The sequence below is a fragment of the Mus musculus genome, chromosome 16 (genome assembly GCF_000001635.26).
Source record: "Mus musculus strain C57BL/6J chromosome 16, GRCm38.p6 C57BL/6J".
NCBI lineage: Eukaryota > Metazoa > Chordata > Mammalia > Rodentia > Muridae > Mus > Mus musculus.
The window spans coordinates 87,240,598-87,268,486 of record NC_000082.6 but is presented as its reverse complement, the minus strand read 5'-3'; the positions used below and the strand labels follow the sequence as shown (position 1 = coordinate 87,268,486).

The window sequence follows — 27,889 nt, the reverse complement described above, 5'->3', positions numbered from 1 at the left end:
TGTAAACAACGATACTCTCTGCCAAGTTCTATGCCCTTTAACTTTAGAACTTGTTCAGTATAGGCAGTTGGGACATATGTTTATTTCTGAAACTCGTAGCACTTATCTTTTGACTAATAGAGTTTTGATTTTCAAACCACAGAACTGTGCATTTTCTGTGTAGTTTCTCCTCTGTGCCTGAAAACCACAGAGAACATGTCTCATGAGTAGTTTGGAAACAACTGAGCTTTCTTTGACTTATGGACTGTGAGAAACTCTTAGGGCTGGCATTGGGTTGTGGGTTTGTTGCGATTTTCTTTTGCTTTCTCACTGCAACGGCATGTTCCCTGGTAACCACTCTTCCTACCCCCGAGCACTTTCTGGGGACAGGCAGGATTCCAGGAAGTACCAACTCTGATAGTGATGGATGAGTGAGTGCCAGACAGTTGGCTGTTGGGTCACTGTTCTCAAAATAGAGTTCTTGGAACATTCTGTGCCAAAGAAGGTGCTCACTTGCTCAAGAGATTCTTTGAAAGTCACTTTCTCTCTTTCATTGCACTCTTGTCTCCTAAAAGGACTCATGGTATCACTCAAAAAAGGTGTCATAAAAAAGAGTATTAAAACAGATATAGATAATTACAGCCCGTAAAGATCCAGTGGGCATTAGAAAACAACCAGACCAAACTGTGGGTCTTAGCATGTGGAATGTCTGGGCTTGGCAGTTCTGTTGAAGGACCTTCTCTATTGCAGAATGCTGAAAAGCATCTCTGCTTCTCCCCAGTAGAAGGCAGTAGACGCCTCCAGTTGTAAACCTATCTCCAGATACCGTCAAGTATCTCTTAGAGGAAAAGTTGCCCTTGGTTGAGAATATCTGCTTTAGATTAACAGGACAATATCAGATACTGTACTGCAATCATGTCGTCTCTCCTGAAATCATAAAACTCCAGAGATTCTGAGTCTCAGTATTTCACTATGGTGCTTAGCTGCCATGCTGCCTGTTTGCAGAGCATTGTGATGGTAGACATAGCAGTGAGCTGCATCTGGAATTCAAACCTGGATGCCACTTACAGGCTGTGTGGTACTCGAGTCTCGATATCTATACCTGTAAAGTGGAATAATAGCGCTATTTGCGAGGAGTTACCGACATGGCTCCTGAAGTAGGTCCACAATGTCTGGTATGTAGTAAGTGCTCTATAAATCGTAGACAGTTGGGGCTGGGTTTTTGGTTTGTTTGTCTTATTTCTCCATCCTGAGTCATGGTTCGAGTAAGTGAAGGGAGATTTGTTGGGTGGAGAGGCAGATCTACGTACCATTAACAACAGGCTTCCTAAGGGTTTAGTCTTGCTTCTGGAAAGGTTTCAGTGTCTTCAGATACTCAATTAACTCTAAGACTGAAAACATGTAGAATGGAATAAATTGAAAATACAAGGGCAAGAGGAATACAGGGGTTTAAAGGGTCTAAATGACTTGGGCGGTGAGATAATAGGAAAAAGCCTACCAGAGAGATATTTTCACTACTGACCATGAGCATAGTGGACTGTGAGTGAGTCCAGATGTGCGGGGGGTGGGGTGGGGGTGGGGAGGAAGGAGCTCAGTCCTCACCTGAGGTTTCCTGTATCACAAAGCTCTGTTCTAGGGATATAAATACAAACCACCCCCATAAGGACAAATTCAATGAGAGACATGCTTACTATGGCTTTAGAAATGGCATTGCAATGTGCTCAGGGTGCTTGGGGTATGACTCTGAAAAATACAAATCTAATAATAAAGCAACCCGTTAGCCCAAAAGCAGAGATTGTGACATTTATAAGCAACTCACTAAGTGAAACCATTGGTCAAGGGAAGCTTGTTTAGAAATAACTGTAAATAGAAGATCATAAGAGTTAGAAAGCTTTAAATTTTCATTCCTGGAACCAGGCAGCTAGTGCTTGAGCAAAATAACTTTAGTACATGCAAGGGCATTTCCACTTAGGATAAGAAAGCCTTTAGTTCATATGTTTTGTAGAGAAGAATTTTGAATTCATTGGATTCCTGTTTCAGTTATTATAAACAAGTAGGAGACAAGAGGATCTCTTCCAATGGGAAATACTCAAATTTGAAGGGATTAAAATGTCTGTAATGAACTTGTATAATCATTACAGGAAATCACAGCCTCACTTTCTTATGTTAGAAAATGTCCTCCTGCCATTGAAAATATAGTAGTGTCTCAGGATGAATGTCTTGGGACACTTGTAAGGTGCAAAACTTCCTGCTTTATTCTGCTTTGTTGAAGGTTTAGTAGGACCCCTGACCATCATATGGAGGAAAGAACAAAGTGCTGTGCTGTGAACTGAAGGATGAGCGCCAAACCGTGTGCCAGCTTACTGACAGAGTTGCACAAAACATTTACAACTGGACAAGTGCTTAAAATCACCCAAGGACAATGTCGGAAGCTACAAGAAAGAGACAGTCTTGTTTTGGAACTTACTGTTCCCAGCAGGCTTCAGATAACTAATGTCTGGAGGCATCTTGTGTCTATTATTGAGATAGCCAGAATCCTTTCTAGTATATAAAATGCAGCTGGACCTGTGTCTGTCTATTAGGGCTTCTATAACAAAAATATGGCACACAAAGTGATTTAAACACTACTTTTTTTTCTTTTTTTGTCACTGTGCAGAGTCTGGAAGTTTCTCTCTTTGGCATGCAGGCTACCACTGCTGCTTTGCCCTTACAGAGCTTTTTCTTTGTGCATGTTCAAGTTCTTCCTATTTGTCCAACACAATTGTTGTTCTTTCACTTATGACCTTGTTTGCTAATTACCTTCTTAAATACCCATACCCAAATAAAGTCAGTGTCAGCAGACAAATTCTAGGAAGGCTGCACAACAATGGCCTTCCTCCATTGAGATGCTGGTGGGGCCTTGGGGCCTGTGAGATAGTTCATAGGCTGAGCTCCAGCTGAGCCAGAGGAGAAGCTACATCCTCCTCCTGCACCCTGTCCAGACAGGCTGACCATGGGAAGAAGGGTTTAAAGTTCCAGGTAAGTTTCAACTAAGTTTTGTGCCATTTAGTAGATAGAATCAATATGGGAAATATCAAACTCATGGAATTTAAGATTTTATCAATTTATATATTCAGCAAAAATTGTTTTTATAAAGTAAAAACAAAGCAAGTAAGCAGACAAACAAAACTAACCAACCAACCAGTCAACTAACCGACCAACCAACGAACTAACCACCTAACCAATTAACTAACTAATCAATCAATCAATCAATCAATCAATCAATCAATCAAGCAACCAACCATCCATCCAACCACAACCAACCAACCAACCAACCAACCAATTAACCAACTAACCAAGCAAGCAACCAATTAACCAACCAACCAACCACCAACCAACCTTGGAGTTGGAGAGATGTTTTGTTGTTGAGAGCACTGGCTGCTCTTTCAGAAGACCTGGATTTCAGTGTGTAAGAATGCTCATTCTTTCTCGGACTACCCATGCCTGCCTTCTCCGTAACATGGCAGAGCGTAACGGCTCCAGTTAAGAGTGCGAAATACAAAGTCTAAAAACTTCCCTTTCTAGTCCCTTACTAGAAGGAGTTTATAAAAACATTTGTGGAAGCTGGGTATTTGTGATACACCCTTTTAATCCCGGTACTAAGGAGGCAGAGGCAGGAAGATCTCTTTTGAGTTCCAGGCCAGGGCTACGGAGTTATAGCTTGTCTCATGACAGAACAGGACAAGATAGAACAGAACAGGCTTGCAGATTTGAGAAACTGGTGCTTGTACTGGCTGGTTTTATGTGTCAATTTGACACAGGCTGGAGTTGTCACCGAGAAAGGAGCTTCAGCTGGGGAAATGCCTCCATGAGATCTAGTTGTGGGGCATTTTCTCAATTAGTGATCAAGGGGGGGGGCCCTTTGTGGGTGGTACCATCCCTGGACTGGTAGTCTTAGTTCTATAAAAAAGCAAGCTGAGCAAGCTAGGGCAGGCAAGCCAGTAAGTAATATCCCTCCATGGCTTCTGCATCAGCTCCTGCTTTCTGACCTGCTTGAGTTCCAGTCCTGCATCCTTTGGTGATCAATAGCAATGTGAAAAGTGTAAGCTGAATAAACCCTTTCCTCCCCAACTGCTTCTTGGTCATGATGTTTGTGCAGGAATAGAAACCCTGACTAAGACAGTACTAACCTTGACTTTTGTCCCTTCCTTGATTCTAGCAAGACAGTATGAAGCTTAAATGAAGCTTCAACCATCTCCAAAAATATCTTTTCATGTGCAAGGATTTTCTTTCTGTCAGCGCTCTCATCCAGAAAATGGGGACCTGCTCTTGCAGTCTGTTATCTGTGCTCTCTTAACTGCCATGTTTTGAACTCTATATTTTGTGTGGTAATTTGTACAATAAGAAAATAAATCCATAAACAAAGCTGTCCCATGTGATCCCAGATCATAGTGATATCTGTTCATTCCACGTGAAGCAGCAGATCTCCCCAAAGAACCAGCCAATTAATTTGTGATGGCCAGTACGTGAAAATGCTGGGCTACAAACAGACAGAGAGGTGGAAAGACAGACAGACAAAGATATAAAGGAACAAATAAACACTGTCAAGCTCTTCCATACAGACAGCAGTAGCAGAGCTTAAGCCGAGCACAAGATCCATCCTATCACAGGGGCCTGGCTGCATGCCAGGAAACTGTCCTGAATCCTAGGACCTTGGAATTCAGAGGGACATCAGAGGACACCTCCTCGCTGACGTGCCAATTTCATTTTGGGATTCAATTGTGCTGGCTCTCAGCTGCCTAGAGGAACAAGAGCCCTGCATGGTCTGGCAGCCTCTGAGGGGCCCCACTAGGAGTTCCTGCTTCCCCTCTTGGACGTAGCTACTGGCTTGTGTGCTTTCTGGATCTAAATGTGTAACATTTCTGGACTCACAAGCCTCTCAGGTCTTGCCCACTGGCCAGCTCTTTCCCTAATACCTGGAACCTATTTTTAGGTGACCTACAGTGGAGAGATTTGACATGTAATTTTCATGCCTGAGGGTTGAATTTGACAGGGAACGTTACAAAGAATTGAATGCAATGCAACTCACACATTAGTGAGCGCACACTGATTTTTCTTTTCTTGACTGCCTACTAAGACTTTCTATTTTAAGTCGTTCTTCATCTTCTTCTTCTTTTTTTTCAGTGCCATTTTCTAAAAGTTTTCCCCAACTTCACTGGTCTTGTTTGCCAGTGCTGTGCCCTTCACTGCCTACGGATTTCCTCTCTGTCACCTGCTGCCAGCCTGCTTGGTTCTCTGTGACGAGTGAGGGAGCGTGCTTGCCAGCTTCCTCTCTGTCTTTTCCAGGTTGCTTTATACAATGACTCCTTTACTGTAACTACGTTCCCTTCCTAGTGTCTGGACTGTGAATATATGGATCGGATCAGGTTGTCCGACCCAAACTGATTATGGAGTACAACTCATTCTTGATCCTGCCTTATGCCTCTCCTCTTCTCAAGTTTCCTTTACTTTCCTTCCATCACCCTCCCTCCCCATCTGCAGTATATTGCAAAAGTGCCCAGAATATGCAGCCATAAAGTCTAAATATCTCATATCCTTCGGCTTTTCCCCCTTAGGACAAAAGTACATACGTAGGACCACAGATTTATTCTTCCATTTTCTTAAAACTGACTCTCTCTCTCTCTCTCTCTCCACACACACACACACACACACACACACACACACACACACACACACACACACACACACACACGATAAGTGACATCTAGCCCACCACTCAGGTCCTTTGAAGAGCTGAGTGAAATGATGCATAAAGCACTTTGCAGTGGAGTGGCAAGGGAGAGACTCCAGCATGAGCTAGAGAATATACATAAAGGAATTTCTGCCTCAGGCCTGGAATGGGTGACCTGTGCGGAGAGCATTTTCAGTGCATGAAATAAAATAGAAAGAACAAAATTTTACAAATCTGTGTGAAGTGAAAGTGGACGAGAGAGGCAGAGATGTTTGCATAGGAAGGTGCAAAGACTGGAAGTTAAGACATTAAGTGGATTAGCGACTATCTGGAGCTCTTGTGTATTTGTAGGCGCACCTTGGTTGGGGTATGAGGTGGCCACTGGGTGGGCAGGCATGGGGGTGTATGCTTGAGTGACTCATGTTCTGGAACAGTAACTAGGTATGTCTGCAGGCCCTGGTCAAGGGGCAAAAGCCCAGAACTTCTCTTTTTTCTTTTCTTTCTTCCTTCTTAATTCTACATAGATTTCTATTCTTGGTTTTAGTGCACAGAATAATAAATTTATTATGACATATATACTCTACTCATTCTCCCCACCCCCGTTGCCCTCTATTGTCTCTCCTTCCCAGATCCTCCCGTGTGTGTCTATCTCAATGTCTTGATTGTTTTGGAGACCACTCGTGAACATCATACTAATGGCTGGAGATTCCCTAACTCTAGCTGCTACAACTGGGGTTCAGCTAAGCTTCTTATGTATAGCATATGTTCCACAATAATTTGTGGAATAAAATTACATTCAATACGTGTTTAAACATGAGAGAAAATTACTTTATATGGCTTATAAATAAGCAAAAGGTCCTGACAAAAAAGTCTATGGAGATAAAAATAGTCCAGCGACCAGAACTGAGGGTAAAGGGTTACTTCTTGCACAATGTAGTTGTGTCATTTGGAATTTTTGGAAAGCATCTCAGACTTTCCACTTCCTGAAGATCTTGCTGTTCTAGCATTTTCTCCACATGGTAAAAGGCATCAGAATAGACTTTGATAAAACAGAGTATTTTTAGGCATCGGAATCAGCGAGACTCTGCCAAATTCCTGGCCTTTGGTATGTGCTGCTGAGCAACGTCAGATGCTTACACGGACACATGCTGACATTTACAAGGCAGGAGGCAGGCACTGCCAAGTTCAGAAGCATCGCCTTTTTCATCAGGTCCCTGTAACTTCCTCAAGTGCGTCTATGCATTTATTGTTGGCTACTGGAGAAGGGACAAGCAGTAATTGAATTCTGATAGAACTCTACTGCAAATGTATTCAAGGGTCTTAGAAAATCTAGAGGAGGCCTACTGCTTTCTTTCTATAAATGTGACCTTTTGCCTAAATCAATACAAATGAAAAGAAAGCATCATTTTATGTTTTGCATTACATAAAAAAAGAAAACTGCCAGTGATATCTGGAACTTCGCTAACTTTTTAAGTGGAGGACCTCCACAAAAGGACAATATTAGAAAACTGAGGAAGTTGGTGGGTGTCTGTTTCGGTCTGTCTCTTTCTAGACAAATAAACTAAATAGGTAGAAAAAATCCATAAAATCCATGTGTGGAATAAATTCTGTTTGCAAAAGACTGCTCATGATGGTTCATTTTGATTGTTAACAAGACTGGGTCAGGAGAACTCGGGATGTTTTTGGGGTTCACCTTTGGTTTTTTCCCATACAGATGTTTCCAGGGCAGGTTAACTGAAAGGGAGAGACCCATCCTATGTGCGGACAGCACCGTCCTATGGGCTGGCACTGGGAGTAAGAGTGGACAGGGATCAAAGCTGGCTCACCAGCACTCTTCCTCTCTGTTTTTTGGTCACCCAAGTTAGAAGCCAGCAGCCTCATGCTTCTGCTGTGACAACTAAACTTGCTCTCCTGGGCATGTCTTTCCCACCAGGAGGAACTACACTTTTAAACTGTAGCTGAAATAAAATCCTTTCTCCTTTAAGTTGCTTTCTGTCAGGTGTTTGATCTTCATAGCAAGTAAAGTAATGGCCTCAGCGCTGCTCTGCTAAAGGCGATTCTCATTTCAGTATGTGGATGAGCTCTGTGAGCTCTGTGAGGCACTGCCACAGGGACAGTTACTGCTGGAAATGCTCACCGCCCGTCTTAAAGAGTATGTGGAATTATGTGTGTGTATGCACACACACACACACACACACACACACACCTATGCACATGAAATGATGTCCCCCTCCCCCAAGCATGTGGAAACTAGTCTCTACTCCATACATCGAGAGAGACAAAGTCTCTTGCTGACTTGGAGTTTCAGTTAGTTTGGCTAAGCAGCTTGCTCTGTGGAGTGTGGCTGGGATTCCAGATGGGCTGCCATCCTTATCTAGCTTTTATATGGGTTCTGGGAAGCGAAAGTTCTACTCCCATGTCCTTTACCAGATAAGCCATCTCCCTTATCCATTCAAGGCTAATTTAGTATTTATGAGTTAATGAACGGTGTGATTATTATTTTTTCTTTATGGTCCACGTTACTGCAAATTGCACTCTTTCTCCAATAGTATTGAGAGTGTTATTCTTTCTACTTCCAATGAGACCATGGGACTTGGGGACAAAATGGTGCAGATGCTGGAATGTCTGCTCTGGCCAATGGCCAGCACTAAGGACTCTGGAAAAACTGAGGGGCTTTCTATCTCAGGATGAACCACCATTAAGTTGTGAAATCACTGCTGTGAATGGTGCATACATGGTAGAGACACCAACCATGAGTGGAGACGGGGACCTCACATTACACAGGACTCAGCTGTTCATGCCTACCCTGAGTCTGCAGACTTCTGCCACATCTTGCCATATACACTAATGGGCTATTGCTGGCTATACACTTTGCATTGTAATGACACCTCCTTCCATATCATAGCGTTTGTTGAGCTGACCTTACTGTTCTTCTCTACCTCAGGTGAGGATTTGCGTAGTGACTTTCTGCTTGGGGACGCGTGGCCAGTAAAAAAACTGAAAAGAGAGTGAGCCCTGCTCTCTGGAGATGCTGCTGTTGTGACACTCTGAGGTACTAGCCAGGGATGTTCTGTCTTGAGGGGATGTATACAGCAGGATCCTGCAAGTAGCAGGGTGTAATTGAAACATTACTCACGGGATGGAGGAAGACAATATGTATATACTTATACTACAGGGATAATGATTTTAAATAAAGAGCTATGGAAGAAGTTTCAACCTTATCGCAGGGCATCTCTATGTGTATGAAATATATTGAAAGCCAGGCTTCCATACCTAAACTAAGACATTTTATAAGGACATCTTGATTTGGCAACATAAAGCTCACTGCAGCCTTGCTTACTGAGTGGCAGCTGTTAGGTTTAGGAGCATCCCAAAGTAACAGTGCTGCTTCTGACTATTTAGATTTTCTTTAAGAACAAGCATTTTGTTTTCTTTGGGGCCAACTAGTCCATGAAGGTGCATTAGTTCTCCTTTTCATTGCTATCATAAAATCCATGGGGGGAAAAATCAACCCAAGAAAAGAAGGGATAACTTGGGCTCACAGTCTGAAAAGGTACAGTCTGCCACGGCAGGGAAGATATGGCTACAGGAGTGTGCGGTGGCAATGACACAGCCAGGAAGCAGAAAGCCATGATTGCTAGTGCTAAGCTTCTCCTGTTTACTCACCAAGAACCCCCCACCCCCCATCGCTCCCAGGGACTGGTGTCATCCACACATAGAAAACATCTCCATCTCAATTAGATCTTGGTGGAGACATCCACCACCCCCAAGAGGTTTGTTTCCTAGGTGATTATAAAGCTCATCAAATTGACAATAAAGATTAATTGTGGTCGTTTCACACAAAACAGGGATATTACAAATTAGAGTTTTAACTCTTCCACCAGAATCTTTATTTATAACATTTCTTCTGCCTTTCAGGCTTCCAGAAAAAAAAAAAAAAGGAGCAGAACAAATCAGTCCACTCTTCTTAGAGTAATTTATGCAAGAGCACATTTATCTTCCCCCTCCCCTTTGATCACTCTAGGTTTAGCAGAGATGCTTTGAACAACCAAAATGATAGCCTCTTCTTTTTCAGATCAGTTGACATGAGCCCATCAATTTGGGAGGATGTCAACAGCTCTTAGATACATTAGATAAAGGACACCTCAAGACTTTCCTGTGTCATGGACTGAATTAATGCGTGTCTTTATACATTTTGAAGTCTCTGTACATGTGGGATTGGAAGAGCTGGCTGAAAGGTTGTGTAACATAGTTTGGGATCACTTCTACTGTCAAAATTCCTTTCCCTCATTTCTTTGAAATGTAAGTTGCACTAGTGACTTGCATCAACCTGGAAACACTGTTTAACATCTCTGAGACGTTGACTTATGCTTTTAAAAATTATTATTTTTATTTTATTTATTTACAATCCAGCTGTTAACCCTCCCAGTTTCCTCTCCAACAGTTCCTTATCCCATTCTTCCTCCCCCTGTCTCTGTGAGGATGCTTCCCCCCAGATCTTCCCCTTTCTGAGCCTCAAGTCTCTCAAGAAATAGACACATCTTCCACTGAGGCCAGAGCAGGTAGTCCTCTGTTGTATATGTGTTGGGGACTTTGGACCAGTGTGTGTATGCTGCCAAGTTGGTGGCTCAGTGTCTGGGAACTCCCAGGGGTCTGACTTAGTTGAGACTGCTGGCCTTCTGCTTCTTCCAGCTTTTCCCTAATTCAACCACGGGGATCCTTGATTTCGGTTCAATGGTTGGGTGTAAATATCTGTGTCTGTCTCAGTTAGCTGCTGGTTGGACCTCTCAGAGGACAGTTATGCCAGATTCCCATCTGTAAGCACATCATAGCATCAATAATAGTGTCAGGCCTTGGGGCCTCCCCTTAAGCTGGATTCAACTTTGGGCCTGTCACTGGACCTCCTTTCCCTCAGGCTCCTCTCCAGTTTTGTCTCTGCAGTTCTTTTAGACAGGAACAATTCTGGGTCAGAAAATTTAACAGTGGGATGGCAACTCCATCCCTCCACTTCATGCCCTGTCTTTCTACTGGAGGTGGACTCAACAAGTTCCCTCTCCACTATATTGAGTATTTCATCTAAAGTCACTCCCACTGAGTCCTTAGAGTCTCTCTCATCTCTGGTCTCTGGTGATTTCTAGAAGGTCTTCCTAACTCCAGCCTTTTAAGGATGCACATTTCCATTTCTTCTGCTGGTCCTCTGGGCTTCTCTCCTGTCCCCACCCCCATACCTGATCCTGTTCCCCTTTCCCCCTCCTCCTCCCCTCTCCCACCCAAATAGCTCCCTTTCTCTGCCTCCTGTGATTATTTTCTTCCTCACTCTAAGTGGGATTGAAGTATCATCACTTGGCCTTTCTGCTTGTTAAAGTTCTTAAGCTCTGTGGTTGTATCCTAGATATTCTGCACTTTTTGGCTAACCTCCCCCCCCCCAAAAAAACCCACAAACAACTTATTAGTGAGTACATACTATGCATGTCCTTTTGGGTCTGGGTTACCTCACTCAGGATGATATTTTCTAGTTCCATCCATTTGCCTGCAAAATTCATGATGTCCTCATTCTTAATAGATGGATCGTATTCCGTTGTATAAATGAACCACATTTTCTGTATCCATTCTTTGTTTGAGGGACATCTGGGTCCCCTCCCCCCAGCTTCTGGTTATTACAAATAAGGCAGCAATGAATGTCATGAAGATGCTGACTTCTAATCTATGAAGTGGGCTTAGCCAAGTGAGCATCTGTGGTGATTTCTCACAGTCGTTCCATGGGTCACATTCAATGTGGTGCTCTACATACGTCTCCTAGTGGATAACCTTTATATTAAAATGAAAGATCAATAATCACAAAGACACCTAATTCCTTAATACTTAGAGTATTGTTCCTTCCCCCCAAAACTCAGTTTGTAGGATTTTCATGTACTCTTCACCCCCTAATTTAACCCACGTTTATGCCTGAGTTTGTACATATATCAGCATTAATCTCTCTCCACTGAGCTGTGGAAGACGATTCTGGCTAATATAATCTCTGTTAACTCCAGGAATATTCAGTTGGCCAGTGGCCCTCTTTACCTCCAGGGACTCAGCCAGACTGGTTGGTGATAAAACGATGACTTTCATAGCTAGTTGTGTTTATCAACTAGTTATTTTAGAATGTAAATAAAGGTATTTTGTTACTTTAGAGAAAAGTGATTTGGGGGAGAAAATGCAAATGTCATGCACTCATAGAAGTTTCTTTGGTTTCCCCTTCCCTGCTCTCCCCTCCCCTCCTCCCGCTTCCACTCCCCTCCTCTCCCTTTTTCTTCTCCTCCTCTCCCTTCCCTTCCCTTCCCTTCCCTTCCCTTCCCTTCCCTTCCCTTCCCTTCCCTTCCCTTCCCTTCCCTTCCCTTCCCTTCCCTTCCCTTCCCTTCCCTTCCCTTCCCTTCCCTTCCCTTCCCTTCCCTTCCCTTCCCTGTCATCTTCTATGTTTTCCTCCCTTTCTTTCCATATTTTGAGTTTTGGATACAAATTCATAATATGATGCACAGGTTTACCTGGAACTCACTAGATAGCCCAGACTGACATAGAGTTTGTAGCAATCCCTCTGCCTCAGCCTCCTTATTTATAGGCACATAACACAATGCCTGGGTTCCTCTTATGTTCTTCACACAGCCTCTTGGGTTATTTTCATTGTGACTCCTTGATGGAACAACAGGTAATGTAATTTGGTGTAGAGTCATATCTTCTTAGCTGTAAGCTAGAAGAGTCGGGTCACTTCTGAAGAATCTATCTCTCTGAATTGTCTGCAAAGATCACAAGGAAGCAAGAGATTCCCTTTGGAGACTGTGTGCTAAAGATCAAGTTCAAGGTTAGCAAGGACTTAGCAAAGTGAGTATTATCTTTCTTCACTGGACTCTTAAACTCTTTTGAGATTATCAGGAATCTTTTTTGGAATCTTGGCTGTGTGTGCCAAATCTAAAAGATTTGTGCTTAACAAGGTCATCTGAGAAATTGGGCCTTGAAGCCGCATTTTGTATCCCCTGAACCGCAGAAAGATATTTTAAGTTTCCCCAATACAATTCTTGCTCACCAAGATAAGGCAATCATAGTATCTATTTGTAAATTCTTGTGAGAATTGTTGAAATGAAAACCATTTCCGCCCTTAGTACTTCTCAAAGAATTCAGGGCCTTACACAGTCTAGGCAGATAATCTATTACGGTTCCCCACCATAATGTTTTTGATAGAGGTGTAGACTCACAGTTTTAGGGTTCCAAAGGCTATTAAAATGTTTGTAATTCAAATTGTTGTCCAATAATTAAACTACTACAATATTTATGTTAAGGAATATAGCAAACTTGAAGATCCAAATGCCATCCATTAGGGGTGAGCTAAATCAATGTATATCAACCAAACTGCAAAGGCAGGCCCCACAGCCAGGGTGAGTTGGCCAACAAAAAATGGATTGCATGGGGTTTTGTTTGTTTGTACTTTTTGATCTTATTGTTTGTTTGTTTTGGTGAGAGAGAGAGAGAGAGAGAGAGAGAGAGAGAGAGAGAGAGAGAGATATTGGATGGGTAGGTAGGTGGTAGGATCCTAGAAGTGCTGGGAGAGGGGAATTAAATATGTTCACAATACAGTGTACGGATCCCCTGGGGACACACTCCACACCAGCTGGGGAGGCAGGCAAAACTGCAGAACCCCACCTCTCCCTTCTCTCTCTTCCAATCCAGATCCCACTCTCATCCCCAGCTCTGTTTGGAACCTATACACAATGCTTCTTGTGTTACTAAGATCATGAGGCCTTGGGGAAAACCAAATACTACTTAGACCAGCACCTTGCTAAGCCATCATCAGTGAAGTTTCTCATGCAGTAGATGGTGACTAATATAGAGACCCACAACCAGATAGTATACAGAGAGTGAGAGGCCTTGAAACATTCAGCCCTAAATGGGATATCTCCATCACATCTCTCTTCTCAGGGTCAGGCAACCCTGCCGAAGAGGAGGCAAAAAGGGTGTAAGAGCCAGAGGGGACACAGGGCACCAAGGAAATAAGGCTTCTAAAATCCTGCTGGACTGAAACACAGATAAACTTGGAGACTGAAGTGTCGTGCAAAGGGCCTGCACCAGCCTGTACCACATGGGGACCTAACGCTGAAAGGAGAAGTGGGCACATGGCTCTGCCCGAACCCAATTGATAAAGATCTGAAAATGAAAACTTAGTGTTCTTTAAGGGAGTCTCATGGGGAAACAAACTACTCTTTTTTTTTGTTTGTTTGTTTGTTTTTGCTTTCTTTTTTTTTAATTTATTTTTTATTAGGTATTTTCCTCATTTACATTTTCAATGCTATCCCAAAAGTCCCCCATACCCACCCCCCCAATCCCCTACCCACCCACTCCCCCTTTTTGGCCCTGGCATTCCCCTGTACTGGGGCATATAAAGTTTGCAAGTCCAATGGGCCTCTCTTTGCAGTGATGGCCCACTAGGCCATCTTTTGATACATATGCAGCTAGAGACAAGAGCTCCGGGGTATTGGTTAGTTCATATTGTTGTTCCACCTATAGGGTTGCAGTTCCCTTTAGCTCCTTGGGTAATTTCTCTAGCTCCTCCATTGGGGGCCTTGTGATCCATCCAATAGCTGACTGTGATCATCCACTTCTGTGTTTGCTAGGCCCCGGCATAGTCTCACAAGAGACAGCTATATCTGGGTCCTTTCAGCAAAATCTTGCTAGTGTATGCAATGGTGTCAGCGTTTGGAAGCTGATTATGGGAATGGATACAGAAAATGTGGTACATTTACACAATGGAGTACTACTCAGGTATTAAAAACAATAAATTTATGAAATTCCTAGGCAAATGGATGGACCTGGAGGGCATCATCCTGAGTGAGGTAACCCAATCACAAAGGAACTCGCACAATATGTACTCACTGATAAGTGGATATTAGCCCAGAGACTTAGGATACCCAAGATATAAGATACAATTTGCTAAACGCATGAAATTCAAGAAGAACGAAGACCAAAGAGTGGACACTTTGCCCCTTCTTAGAAATGGGAACAAAACACCCATGGAAGGAGTTACAGAGACAAAATTTGGAGCTGTGACGAAAGGATGGACCATCTAGTGATTGCCGTATGCAGGGATCCATCCCATAATCAGCTTCCAAACGCTGACACCATTGCATACACTAGCAAGATTTTGCTGAAAGGAAACAAACTACTCTTGATGGTAGTCTGTGTACCCAGTAGTAGATGGGCGCCAGAAACAAACTCAGGACATCTTTCTAGGTTCCTTGTCCCACAGTGTTGTGTTAGTTTTTTTTTAAACTTTTTTTTTATCTTAAGCTTAATCATATATATATATATATATATATATATATATATATATATATATATATATATATTGCCCTACAGGTCCTTTGTGTATATATTATGACTTCCAGTTTAGTGCTTTTATGGAATTCCTGAGTGTGAAAACGTGTGAGCCTTTGTATCTGTTATACAAAGACCCATATGTTTGCACACTCAGGAATTATATCTGATATCTCTTTCTCTCTCTCTCTCTCTCTCTCTCTCTCTCTCTCTCTCTCTCTCTCTCTCTCTCTGTGTGTCTCTGTGTCTCTGTCTCTCTCATGCCTTTTTTTGGGCTATTTTCCTTTTGTTTGTTCTAGTATGATATGTTAGTTTTTGCTTTATAATATTTGCTTGTTTTCTAATGAGAGACAGAAAGGGAGTGTGAGGGGAGGAGGCAGGAACTGAGAGGATTAGGGTGCAGGTAACAATAATTTGGGTATATTATATAAAAAAATCTATTTCCAATAAAACTATAGTTATAATTTGACACACTAAAAAACACAGTGCATAGAGAGATGAAGAAGAGGAGGTGGAGGAGGAGGAAGAGAAGGAGAGGAGGAACATTGAAGAAGAGGAGGAGGAGGAGAAGGAGAAAACAAAGGGTGATTTAGGGAAATCTGTAGGGAAATCTGTTCCCCTGCAGACAATAAGAGACAAGCAAGAGAGGAAAGTGTAAAAAAAGTATAGAATAATTTGCCTGAATAGCAATTGTTTAGGGCAGCATGTATCTTGATGGTTTGGGGCAGTATGAATAATTTAGCCATTCTCCAAGTCTTTGGAGGAAACTGACTAGAGAATGGAAATTCTGGAGAAGTTCCGAGAACAGGGCAGTGTCATTTCCAGTCCTTACAGCCTCTTGCTGACAGTGGAAAGGGGGCTAGACTCTTAAGTGCAGGTTAGCTCTGTGGAGTGGGTAATTGTGGGTGCTTTTCCAGAGGATGAAACGACTTTTTCCTATTTCCAGTGAAGTGCATGTGGACTGCACTCAGAATCTTCATGATTACTTCGATCTTCTTAAGACTAACAACAGATTATAGCAACAGCCACAGCCAACAACAACAACAACAACAACAACAACAACAACAACAACCAAACAGCAACAAATACCATTACGAATGAATATGATGGCTGATGAGATGCTCAGTGGTTAAGAGAGCCAGCTGCTCTTGCAGAGGATACACGTCTGGTCTCCAGCATCCACAAGGTGTCTCACACACATTTCTGAGTCCAGATCTGAGGGTTCTGACATCCTGTTCTGCCCTCCACAGACAGCAGGCACTCACATGGTGTACACACAAACACACAGGGAAAACAAAAAACACATAAAACAAAAAGACACAAATATTTTTATTTATTTTATGTACATTAGCATTTAACCTACATGTGTGTCTGTTGGCTCCCCTGGAGCCAGAGTTACAGGCAGGTGTGGGCTGTCATGTGGGTGCTGGGAATTAAACCCAAGTCCTCTGGAAAAGAAGCCAGTGATCTTAACTGCTGGGCTCTCTCTCCAGCTCCAAGAAACAAATATTTCAAATGACAGACATGACAGCACTAACTCTCAAAACTCACATGATCATTTTCTAATAATGATCAGAAAAACAAAGAATTGAACCCGGCAAGTTCAATACTGGATAGAGACTGGTTAAAAAAAAATGTCTTGAAAAACACCTACACCTTTACCTTCACTTTTCTCTACAACATGGTTAATTCTAATGCACATTTCCACAATTACCCAGGGGCCAGTGGTGCTAATTATAGAGGTGCTAGAGGCACCGAGCCTTTATAGTCCCATTTCTGCATTTTTGGCACACTGGAATGTGGGTCCTTAGTGAGGTTCAATGGCAGGGTTAACCAAGCCATTACCAAGACACTGGAACCCCATTCTGGGTGTCATACACAACTCTGGATTCCCCAGGTCAGAGGAGCCTCCCATAGCCGGGTACCCTGCCAACTCACCTAGCTCCTCTTCTTCCATTAGCACACCTGAACTTTACACATCGTGCCTTGGGCCATCCTTCAGCCTTTGCTGTTTCTCAAGATCACCATCTTCTCTCTCTGCTCTTTTCCAAGTATTTATGGCATCTCCATTACTGGCAGCAGAGTGACCCTTTTCATGCCTTCCTCCTCCTCCTCCTTCCCCTCCTCCTCCCCCACCTTCCCCTCCTCCCCCTCTCCAGCCTGAGCCATCTCTCCAGCCCCGACCTCACACCTTCTAAAGGCTTTTCTTCTCATCTAACATTTACCCCGCCCCCACCCTCTTATAGTCTGGCTTACTGGGCTGGCCCTCTGTGTTTTGTACCTGGAGCTCCCTCCTCCATTTCTCTATTTCCTATCACGAGTGTCATGTCTGTGCTTCAGGCAGCCAGATGCCTTTCCTCTCAGGGTTTTTGCACCAGCTCTTCATTTCTCTCTGGAATGCCCTCCACAGATCATCACATGAGTAGATCAAACATTTATTTAGATCAGGCAGAGTTTAATTTCATCTCTCAGAGCGCTCAGCGCGAAACAACTCCTCCCTATCAGCACATACTGTAATGAGAAAAAAAAAATAATAAAGTTTTCTTACTGATGCCTGATTTCTCAGAGCTCAGCACTTTGAAATACTTTTTTCCCCCACTTAGTTATTTTTCTTCTGTGCAAGTTTGTGTAGCTCAGAACACAGCTCTTAGAAGTTGCTCTCTCCCCTGCCTTATGGGGTTCAGGGCCTGAACTCAGGTCACGAGGTTTCAACACGGCATCTTTATACTCGGAACCACCTCCATTCGCCAAGCCTAGCAGCTTTTCTTGGACGTACTCAGGGTGTCAGAATGCTTACCGCCCCGCATCGTACTTTCTTGTTATCGGCTAACTTACTCGAAAGAGAGGATTAGCCCAGTGCCAAGAATCACTGACTGTGAAGTCAGGTGTCACAAGGCCTTGCTAGATGTGTGGCTATAAACCAGGTGACCTCCAAAGACCTCAGTTTCTTCCCCTGTAAAGTAAATAGGAGTTATGGAGGCAATTCTTAAAATGTGTAAATGTATCAGCAGCGACACGATACACTGAACCCCACCCCCATCAAAAGCTCCACGTGAATGCCAGCTCCACTCGGTGTAGGGTGTAGGACGAGTATGTTCTTCCCATGACCATTTAGAGGAATTATGTAGGTATGCCATCTAAAGCTTTTATAAGCTTTAGATATTATTATACATGTATCTACAATACAGATGTGGTCTTAGTTGCTTTCATCCCCATATCTTGATTGAGTTACGTAGAAAACATGGACTTAGTGAAAATCAGTAAGCTAAGTGCCACTCTCCTCAGTTGCCTGTTACCAGGTAACCCTAGCAGGGTAATGGTTTCTGAAGTGCCCTTACCTCGAGCTTCCTGAAGGTGGCAGTGGAGCGCCAACATTGGAAAAAAACAATCTGCTGTTCTTGAAAGGCAGCTAGGATAAGAAAGTTACCGACGGGCTTAAAATTCCTTTCCTTATTATTCTTGCTGAGAAGATGTGGATCGTGATAGGGTGGGCACCTGATCAAATACAAATGATATCTGATGGAATAGTAAAACGTTCTGCTGTTATTATTCTTTAAGACCTCAGATAGAAGAGCAACTCCACAGCAGTTGGAGCGAAGTGGAACTGGCAATGAGGTGACAAAGAGGACAGGCAGCAGGGAGAACAGGGTGACCTCTTAGTGTGTCAGAAGCACCGCCAGAAATTCAGGGTGGAGGTCTCTGAGAGGGGGCAGGTCAGGGTCTCCCTGCCCTCGTGCATGTTTCGAAGGGTAAAATTTTCGGAAGTAAAGATGCATGAATGCTAGAGTCTATCCTGTCCACACCTACAAATCTTCGTGTCTGCTAAGGGGTTGAGCGCATAGCACTAACGGAAAGATCTAACCCAATCACAAAAGAAGTCACTTGATATGCACTCATTGATAAGTGGATATTAGTCCAGAAACCTAGAATACCCAAGAAACAACTTCCAAAACACAAGTAAATCAAGAAGGAAGACCAACGCGTGGATACTTCATTCCTCCCTAGAATATGGAATAAAGTATCCATGGAAGGAGTTGCAGAGACAAGGTTTGGAGCTAAGACGAGAGACTGCCCCACCTGGGGTCCATCCCATAATCAGCGACCAAACGCAGACACTATTGCATACGCCAGCAAGATTTTGCTGAAAGGACCCTGATATAGCTGTCTCCTGTGAGGCTTTGCCAGTGCTTGGCAAATACAGAAGTGGATGCTCGTAGTCAGCTATTGGATGGAACACAGGGCTCTCAATGGAGGAGCTAGAGAAAGTACCCAAGAGCTGAAGGGATCTGCAACCCAATAGGTGGGACAACAATATGAACTAACCAGTACCCCCAGAGCTTGTGTCTCTAGCTGCATATGTAGCAGAAGGTGGCCTAGTTGGCCATCATTGGTCTAGCAAACTTTATATGCCCCAGTACAGGGGAACGCCAGGGCCAAGAAGTGGGAGTGTGTGGGTAGGGGAGCAGGGCGGGGGGAGGGTGTAGGGGGACTTTCGGGATAGCATTTGAGATGTAAATGAAGAAAATACCTAATAAAAAAATTAAAAAAAAAAAAGAATATAGTTAAGTCTCTAGATAAATAGAGATACTTCACACTGGCCACCAGATGGCAACATTGCACTGTAAAATGCTTGCAGTTGAATTCATCTTGTAAAACTTTTTTTCCCACTTTGAGACAAGATTTCTCTGTGTATCCCTGGCTATCCTGGAAATTACTGGGTACTTCAAGATGGTCTTGAACTCAGCAGTCCACCTCTGCCACCCAAGTGCTGGGATTAAAGGCATGCATTACCACCACCATGAGGCTTCACCTTATAAGCTCTTAAGAAGTACTAAAATCATGCTTACTCCCCTCCCACGCGTGGGGATCATGCTTAAAGGAGCCATGAGTCTGTGCTTGAACCGCCTCATTAATGAAGAACACATTTTGCCAGCAGTGGCTGATTAAGTTAACACTCCAGTTCCTTGAGGCCAACTTGAACATTTAAACTTTGAATTATTCATACTGTGAACGAAATTATCAGTGAACGAAAACAACTAATCAGAGTGTGAATGGAAGTAAAATATTCTCATTGTTAGAGTGTATCAGCTGTTATAAAGTTGCAAGACAATTTTTTTTAAGTGTTTGGTTCATAATTTAGTTTCTTCAGCTTGCAGTCTAGGAGATAGTCTACAAGCAGCAGTGAGGTAGAAACAGGGTCCTGCTTCAAAGTTAGCCTCAGTTATATAACAAAGTTGAGACCAACTTGGGTTGCAGAGACCTTATCTCAACAAAACAAAACAAACAAAACAAAGAAAAACAATATGTATACATTTTATGTTCAATCTGTCTAAGATTGCTTTCGGGTACATAATACATGTGAGGTAGATGAGTTTTGAAGGTTATTGTAAAATAATATCTGTAAACACCCAGCACAAGCCTCACACATGGGAAGGATTATAATATACAGAGGCTGTTGCTCAGTGTATTAAGAAATAATGAATTCACACAAAAATCCTCTACTGGCGCAGGCAGGAAAGGCTGAGGGATGCATGTTCAGAGCGCAGAGCCCCACTTTTAGGCGTGTGGGGAGGACTTGAGAAATGACTCTAGGTAGCTCACTGCCCAGAAAGCCCTCGGCGATGGGCTGTTAACAGTGTCCAGTAACTGAGGGGCAGCCCTTGGTCCTGGGAAGGCTCGATGCCCCAACGTAGGGGAATTCTAGGGAGGGTAGGCGGGAGTGGGTGGGTGGCTGGGTAGGGGAGCGCCCTCATAGAAGCAGGGGTAGGGGGAGATGAGATAGGGGGTTTTTAGAGGGGAAACCGGGAAGGGGGCTATCATTTGAAATGTAAATAAATAAAATATCCAATTAAAAAAACAAAACAAAACAGTGTCCAGTAACAGCTCGCATGTCTGGTGCAGTCGTGAAGGAATGCATTGGGAGAGTGTCTACTGGCGTTGACTTATTGACTCATTCTTCGATCACTTCAGAACTACAGGGCATTCTGTGTCCTTGGTGACCCTGTCAAAGCACCATTCACACGCTACAGAAACGATACAGGAAAAAGATGCTCGTTCTTACAGGGATTGTCCACCCTCTGCGTCATGAGACTCATCTGTTCACCTCCCTTACTGCCCTCCTCCATGTCCGCCCCTCCCCTCTGGTCCTCTTTCTGTCCTAAGCCTGTTTTGGTCTTCTTTCTTATCGAGTGCAACTTCCCTCCCCCCACCCCCATCTCATAATCCCTCGTCTGGATTCCTGACACACTGGAGCGAATATCTGACCTCGATGAAGTCTCTCAGTAGACACCGTTAGATTCCAGCTACCATCAATCAGCCTTCTCTTCCTTTTTTCCTCCCCGTTTCTGTGTTTTTCTTTCCTGGGATCCTGAGGTCTTATGTCTTATCCATGTTCTGTTAAATTTGGGTACAAACAACAGACAGAGGTGTCTTACCCAATTTCTTATTTCTTTTTGTGTCCTCCCCACCCTGGCCCAATTACTGTGTTGAATTCTCATTCTACAGAACTGTAAAATGCAAATGCGTTTTAAAGCGGCACTGTTGTGTTTCTAGAAGACACAGCACATCGACCCCTCCTAGTATTCACTGCCACTGTTTGGGGCCAGAGATACGACTCTGACCACAGGGAACATTTTGGTCTAAACCTTTCTTTTCCTGTCGTGCTAGGGAAGTTTTTCTTCCACTGTGGGACAGGCACACTTCTCTAGAGGTCACCGAGGTGCCAGAGGGCGGCTCAACCGCTAGAAGCTGCAGAGGGCAGTATAACACCACACATGAGCGTGTAGGAGCACACCCAGTGTGTCATCATCTGCTTTTTCTTTCTTAGTGGGTAAGTTACTGGAACATTAAAAAAAAAATGATTATTTACGGTGAAAACTTGGAGAAGCGATCGCGCCTGGGTTTTCCAGTTCCCTCCTCCGACTGTGCTACAAAGTACCAGGCTGCAGCCTCCCTAGGAGGAGGCCCTCGGCACACACGTCGCAGCTCCGGCTACCAGCTCGAGCCGAATCCCAGTGTCAGAGTAACACAGAATTTGAAATCCAACCTCCGAGATGTTCTTAACCTCCTTTCAAGTTTCTGAAGATATGTTTACCAAATGTCGGCGAGGGAACAATGGTTCTCAGAACTTACAGCAAGGAGTGACGGGACAGAGACTCATCCTGACCGAGGCGTGGATGGCGCCACTCCACACCAGATAGGAGGAAAGAGTTCAAGACAGGACCTTTGAGGAACTTGATAATTGCTGTTTTCAGCAAAATGTAACTTTAAACCAAAGGACGGCAGACTTCCTGGACAGGTCCAGACACTAAATCTTTCAGGTTTTATGAACTTCATGGTCTCTGTCGTAGCTACCCAGCTCCTGTACCCTGAAAGAGCACCCATTGGCAACACACACACACACACACACACACACACACACACACACACACACACACACAGAGTACGATCCCTTGAACCAACCTACAAATACAGGTAGCTCATTTCATAGTTTGCTGGAGTCTGCTTCAACGGAGCCTGATTTTCCATTTTGCCATAGTAGAATTGAACCTTTTCAAAGATCAGTTTCTTCTTTTGTATTTTTAACAAGTTAATCTTTTTGCCTTCTGTCCGTCTCAGACACGACTTCGTGATGCTCTGTTCCCTTTTCTTTGTTTTTAAAGAGATAAAATGTTGAGTTGGGCTGAAACAGGAAACCCTATCCTGAGGTTGCCATTGGAGATAGGTCTAGTCATCTTTTTGGCTTAGGCCTGCTTCATTTTGTCTTATTTTGTCTCATGTGGTTCATCTGGCTTGAGTTCAACCTTAGGAACAAGGCTTGAGACTTGGAGTTGTGCTCACTTTGGAACTGAACCAGCAATGGAGAGGAGCCGATGCTGGCCAGGTAACATAAAAAAGTGTGTGCTTGTTGCACAAACAAGCCGGCATAGGAGCAAAGCAAATCCATCTGTTGTCGCGCTAGGGGTAAAGTGTAGGTACCTTTTAAAACCGTGACCTGTATCTAACAAAACACAGTTAAGGATTCTCAGAAAAGTGATGTGTTAATAGTCAGGTCTTGTAGGAGGTAATTACAGATGGTGTTCACCGATAGCTACTTGCCAATGTTTAATCCTAGGCTGGTAACAGTCCAGGTTTGAACAATGATGCTGAGTGAGTAAACCTGACCATGAAGATCAAAGAAAAGAGATCCCAGGCTCTCTCTCTCTCTCTCCCTCTCTCTCCCTCTCTCTCTCTCTCTCTCTCTCTCTCTCTCTCTCTCTCTCTCTCTCTCTCTCCCTCTGCCATTGTTGTGTTCTAAGCGTTCTATGAGCCGGTGCTTGCCCAAGTGGACACCCACGGAGGCCAGAGACTGATGTCTGGATGTCTTCCCAAATTATTATTATTACTTTTTAACTTTGAAAAAGACTTCAGTTTTAGTTTATGCTCATGCGTATGTGTGTGGGTGTGCATGTGTAGATATCATAAGACGTCGCTTGGTATCTTGAAGTTGGAGTTGTAGGAGATTGTGACTCTTCATGGATGCGAGGAATTAAGCTCAAGTCCTTGGCAAGAGCAGATGGAAATCTCAGCGGTCTCCTTGCCTCCCCTACCTTAGTTTTTGAGGCAGGGTTTCTCATTCAATCTGTTCCTCAACTTCAAGTTGATTGGCTGTCCATCAAGCCCTCAGGATCCGCCCACTTCTGCCCCTCATGTTGGCATCACAGGAAGTTGCAGCCATGTCAATCGTCCAGTGTGATCCGAATGCTTGTGAGGTGGGCCCTTCACTCACTGACCCTGTGTAGCTTTGGATAAAGATGTTGTTTGAGAGAGATCAACTTGCTAGACTCTTTTCAGCCCATCAGACTCTGGACGAATGAAGCAGCTCTTCTCCAGTTTTATCCTACCCCACCAAATAAACTTCACTTGACAGATTTGGTCTCCCTTGGATTCTAAGCTTATCTATTTGCCAGACATTGTAGGGTGAATCTGAGATTGGTGAAGTGGATTGTTCTCACAAATCTCTTCAAACTTCAATCGGGAGTTGAATTTACACAGATTTACCTATGAATTACCTACATTATTTACACGCAAACTATAATAATACCCAACTATAAAATACTATAAAAATGGGCATGAGTCAGTGATTGGTGCTCAGGTCTTGACTAATGATCGTTGGAATCTCTGCTTTGTGGAAAATAAAGTCTCTCTGGAGCTGGACCTGCACTTTGTTTTCAATTTTCTTGCTAGCTTAGAAGTCTTACTGTGTGGCTTGGGCTGCAGAAAGAGAAGCAGATGGAGAAAGTTGCCTTATGGGACAGCTTCGGGGAATGTGGTTGCAGGGATAGAGGTAGGCTTTATGTAGGGGAATTTCCATGTGAACGTACTGGAAAAAGGAACTGACATGGGAAACAGACACAGGGTCCTTGGGAACTGTCCTGTCTGTGGAAAGCTTGTCTTAAATCCAGGACAGAACAGGGGAGTGTTCTTGAGAATTTGCTCAAGGTGTTGGGGTAAGGGACCTGTTTAATTATTGGTTTGAACGTGATGGAAAGAGGAAGGCACACCCTCCAGCTGACACAAAATGGGCTTTGTGTGTGTGTGTGTGTGTGCAGGTATGTGTGTGTGCGTGTGTGTGTGTGTGCTTCACAGAAGTCTTCTGAGAAACACTCCTCATTTCGGTCCATGTTTGGAAAAACTTGGGAGTCTATTTTAATACCCAGACTTTCATATGGCATACCCAGACTTCTTTCAGAGGGGGATCCTGCTGTTGGGCTGGGTGCACACTGGCCACGTCTAGTCACTGAGTGCTTAAAATGTATCAGTTACAGCTGAGAAACCAAGTTCTTTACTTTGCAGAAGTTTACATAGAAAGTTCTCCTCCCGTTATCTCATTAGCATAGAAAGTTCTAGTTAAATAGCTCCAGAAGGTGCCTGCTTGCTAATTTCCTTCTTCCTTCCTTCCTTCCTTCCTTCCTTCCTTCCTTCCTTCCTTCCTTCCTTCTTTCTTCTTTCTTTCTTTCTTTCTTTCTTTCTTTCTTTCTTTCTTTCTCTCTCTCTCTCTCTCTCTCTCTCTCTCTCTTTCTTTCTTTCTTTCTTTCTTTCTTTCTTTCTTTCTTTCTTTCTTCTCTTTGCTTCCTTTATTTCTCTCTTTCTCTCTCTCCCTTCCTTCTTTCCTTGATTCCCTCCTTCCTTCTTTTTGTCCTTTCTTCCTTCCCTTTTTCCTTCTATACCTCTCTCCCTTCCTCCCACAGTCTTTGTCTGTCTGTCTTAAGACAGGATCTCATTACATAGACTTTGCTGACTTGGACCTTGCTACACAGATTGGGCTGGCCTCCAGCTTATGGAGATCCACCAAGTTCACTTCTTGGCTGCTGAGAATGTATTCCTTTAGTTAGGATTCATTCTGTTTTTATCTATACCATTCTATACTTGGTTTCTTCTAATGTAATTAAACAGAAATACAGCAATCTTTGGAAACACTTCTTTAATGGTTTGTACTTAAAATGCCTCTTACTAGTCCTTAATGTAGGAAGAATAGGGCTAATTCCATATTCTCCATGGGGCAGAGAGAAAGACCCATGCTATTTATTCCATCTGAGAGGGAACGTGCACTAGTTTAGCAATAAAAAATTCAAAGGAAGGAACTTTTTGGATTATCAACTGGCATCAGAAACAAACATACCTGCATACCCATTGCTGGTCTCAATAATTTACCCCAAAGAGTACCTGTGCATAGCTAGCCCAGTCTTAAAAAGTATTATCCCATTAAGAATAGATGAGAGAAAAGGAGTTATATATTTTTCATCATGTAGGTATACTTCAGGGTTTTCTATTAATGTCAAATTAGCATAGGGATATATAGGAAATTTTTACTAAAGGTAAAATGGCCTAGGGAGCTAACACTGGGGGACATGTGGGCCCCAAAAAGCACCCATGCTGTAACTGGCCTTCCTGACATGGGCACACTTGAACATAAACATCTGTTTATTGCTATGAGGGTAAGAAATGTCACAATAGCTGAAACACTGATCTGTGCTATCTCTGTTTGATTCCCTAGAACATGAGTCCTATGCTCTGGGGATGATGATTTTGGGCGGTTATAAGTAGCTGGAAGCGTGAAGACTCAGCACCCAGGCCTCTCCGTAAGCCTGTGTATTGGAGATTCACAGGAATGTTCCTGAAAGGCACACTCAGACGTGAGAGGCAGATGGATGTGTCCCAGGAGGTATTCACACTTGCAGATACTTAACTTGATGGATCAGAGAAGAAAGTTGGAGAGATGTGTGCACATGAACACCCCGTTCCCTTCCATTCCAGTTATCTCATTTCATCCTTACATCATTAGAGCACCAGCCCTCAGCAGCGTCGTGCCCTACTCACAAGTTTGCCAACACCTTCTCCAAATCATAGTGATCAGCACAGTTAATAGACTTCAGCTGTCTTTTTGGGAGACCTGGCAACAAAGTTAACTGAAAGAAAGCCATTAAAAAAGGAAAGGAAAGGAAAGGAAAGGAAAGGAAAGGAAAGGAAAGGAAGGAAGACTATTTTATGGCCTAAATGTGGAAATAATACAGACCACCAGCTAAGGTAATAAATAGTTTAAAAAAAAAGAGAAAAAGAAAATGTTCAGGTTTACTTCAATATTATGTACATAAATGAATGGTGGCAAAAGATCACCCTTAAAAGGTCCCACATTTGCCAACAAACTATTGCTGCTATGACCATTCCACCCACAGCAATGGTCTGAATGCTGTATGAAGGAGCTAAGGGACAATGCTCAAGTCCCCCAGCAAGGTCACCGGCAAAGGACACCATGGAAGCCATTTTCTGGGACCGTCTCTAAGCTGCTCTTCTCTGTGTTGGCCCCTTAGGAGGATCCCTTGTCCTTCTGGGATTCTCAGTGTTCATCACTGGCTGGACTTCACCAAAGGAAACCACAGGGACTTCTGGAAGACATGGGCTTACAAAACTATGTATAACTCAGTAAAACTGGTCGTGACGTTTGTCTGAGACGTGAGAGCAACAGGGTGCTATGTGCAGAAAGGCATGCATCTGCAAGGTTCAGAGAGTCTTGAAAGGCAGTACACACCCCCTACAGCTCCCCGTCTATTTTAGTATGGGTTTCCAAGGAGGCTGGGGAATTTACAGTGGCTCATCTTTCTTTTTTATGTTTTTAAATCTTTTGTGAATTAATTAATATCTGAAAAGAAATACAAGCAGACCATTATTTCCACATTTCAATATATATGATTATATAATATATATACATATATAATATAAATATGTTATACACATGTATTACATATATATACATATATACATATATATATGTATACACACACATACACACACACACATATATATATATATGGAAGTAGGTTTTTTTGAAATCTTGTTTTCTTGGGCTCTGGCCTCAAAACCCCAAAAACCTTGAATGGTAAATATAAGTAATTTTTTCTTTTATTAACTATTTTGCATTGAAATAATTTACTCTTTAATTTAATTTTCTCCCTTTACTTTTTAGTCATGAAAAGATGGTTTATAAAATCAGTCCCTCCGTTTTACATACAGAAGACAATGAAGAACTCTTCAGACTTAGAAGGCAAATACTGACACATTCATGAATGCCGGAATATCAATAAATGGAAATAAACATGCCAGTTTTAAAAATGCGCTTGTGTGTTCTTGTCTGTACATGTGTGTTGGAGGCCAAAGATCAATGCTAATGCCTTTCTCAGTTGTTCTTCATTTATTTATGAAATTTTAAAAATAAATTTTAAAAATTATTTTTAAGCCTGGGTTGCTTAGTCAGTGTTCTCTTGCTAGGAAGAGACACCATGAGCAAGATGGCGTTTATAAAGGAAGGTATTTAATGGGAGG

General features: G+C 43.0%; 1 long non-coding RNA gene across 1 annotated transcript; it reads left to right on the top strand.

The window, feature by feature from the left end:
• The first annotated feature begins 21,793 nt into the window (after window positions 1-21,793).
• On the top strand, window positions 21,794-27,650 carry Gm41484. The gene is made up of 3 exons (XR_876207.2): window positions 21,794-22,913; window positions 26,067-26,234; window positions 27,534-27,650. It is a non-coding gene; the product is annotated as a predicted gene, 41484 (long non-coding RNA).
• Window positions 27,651-27,889: the final 239 nt, after the last annotated feature.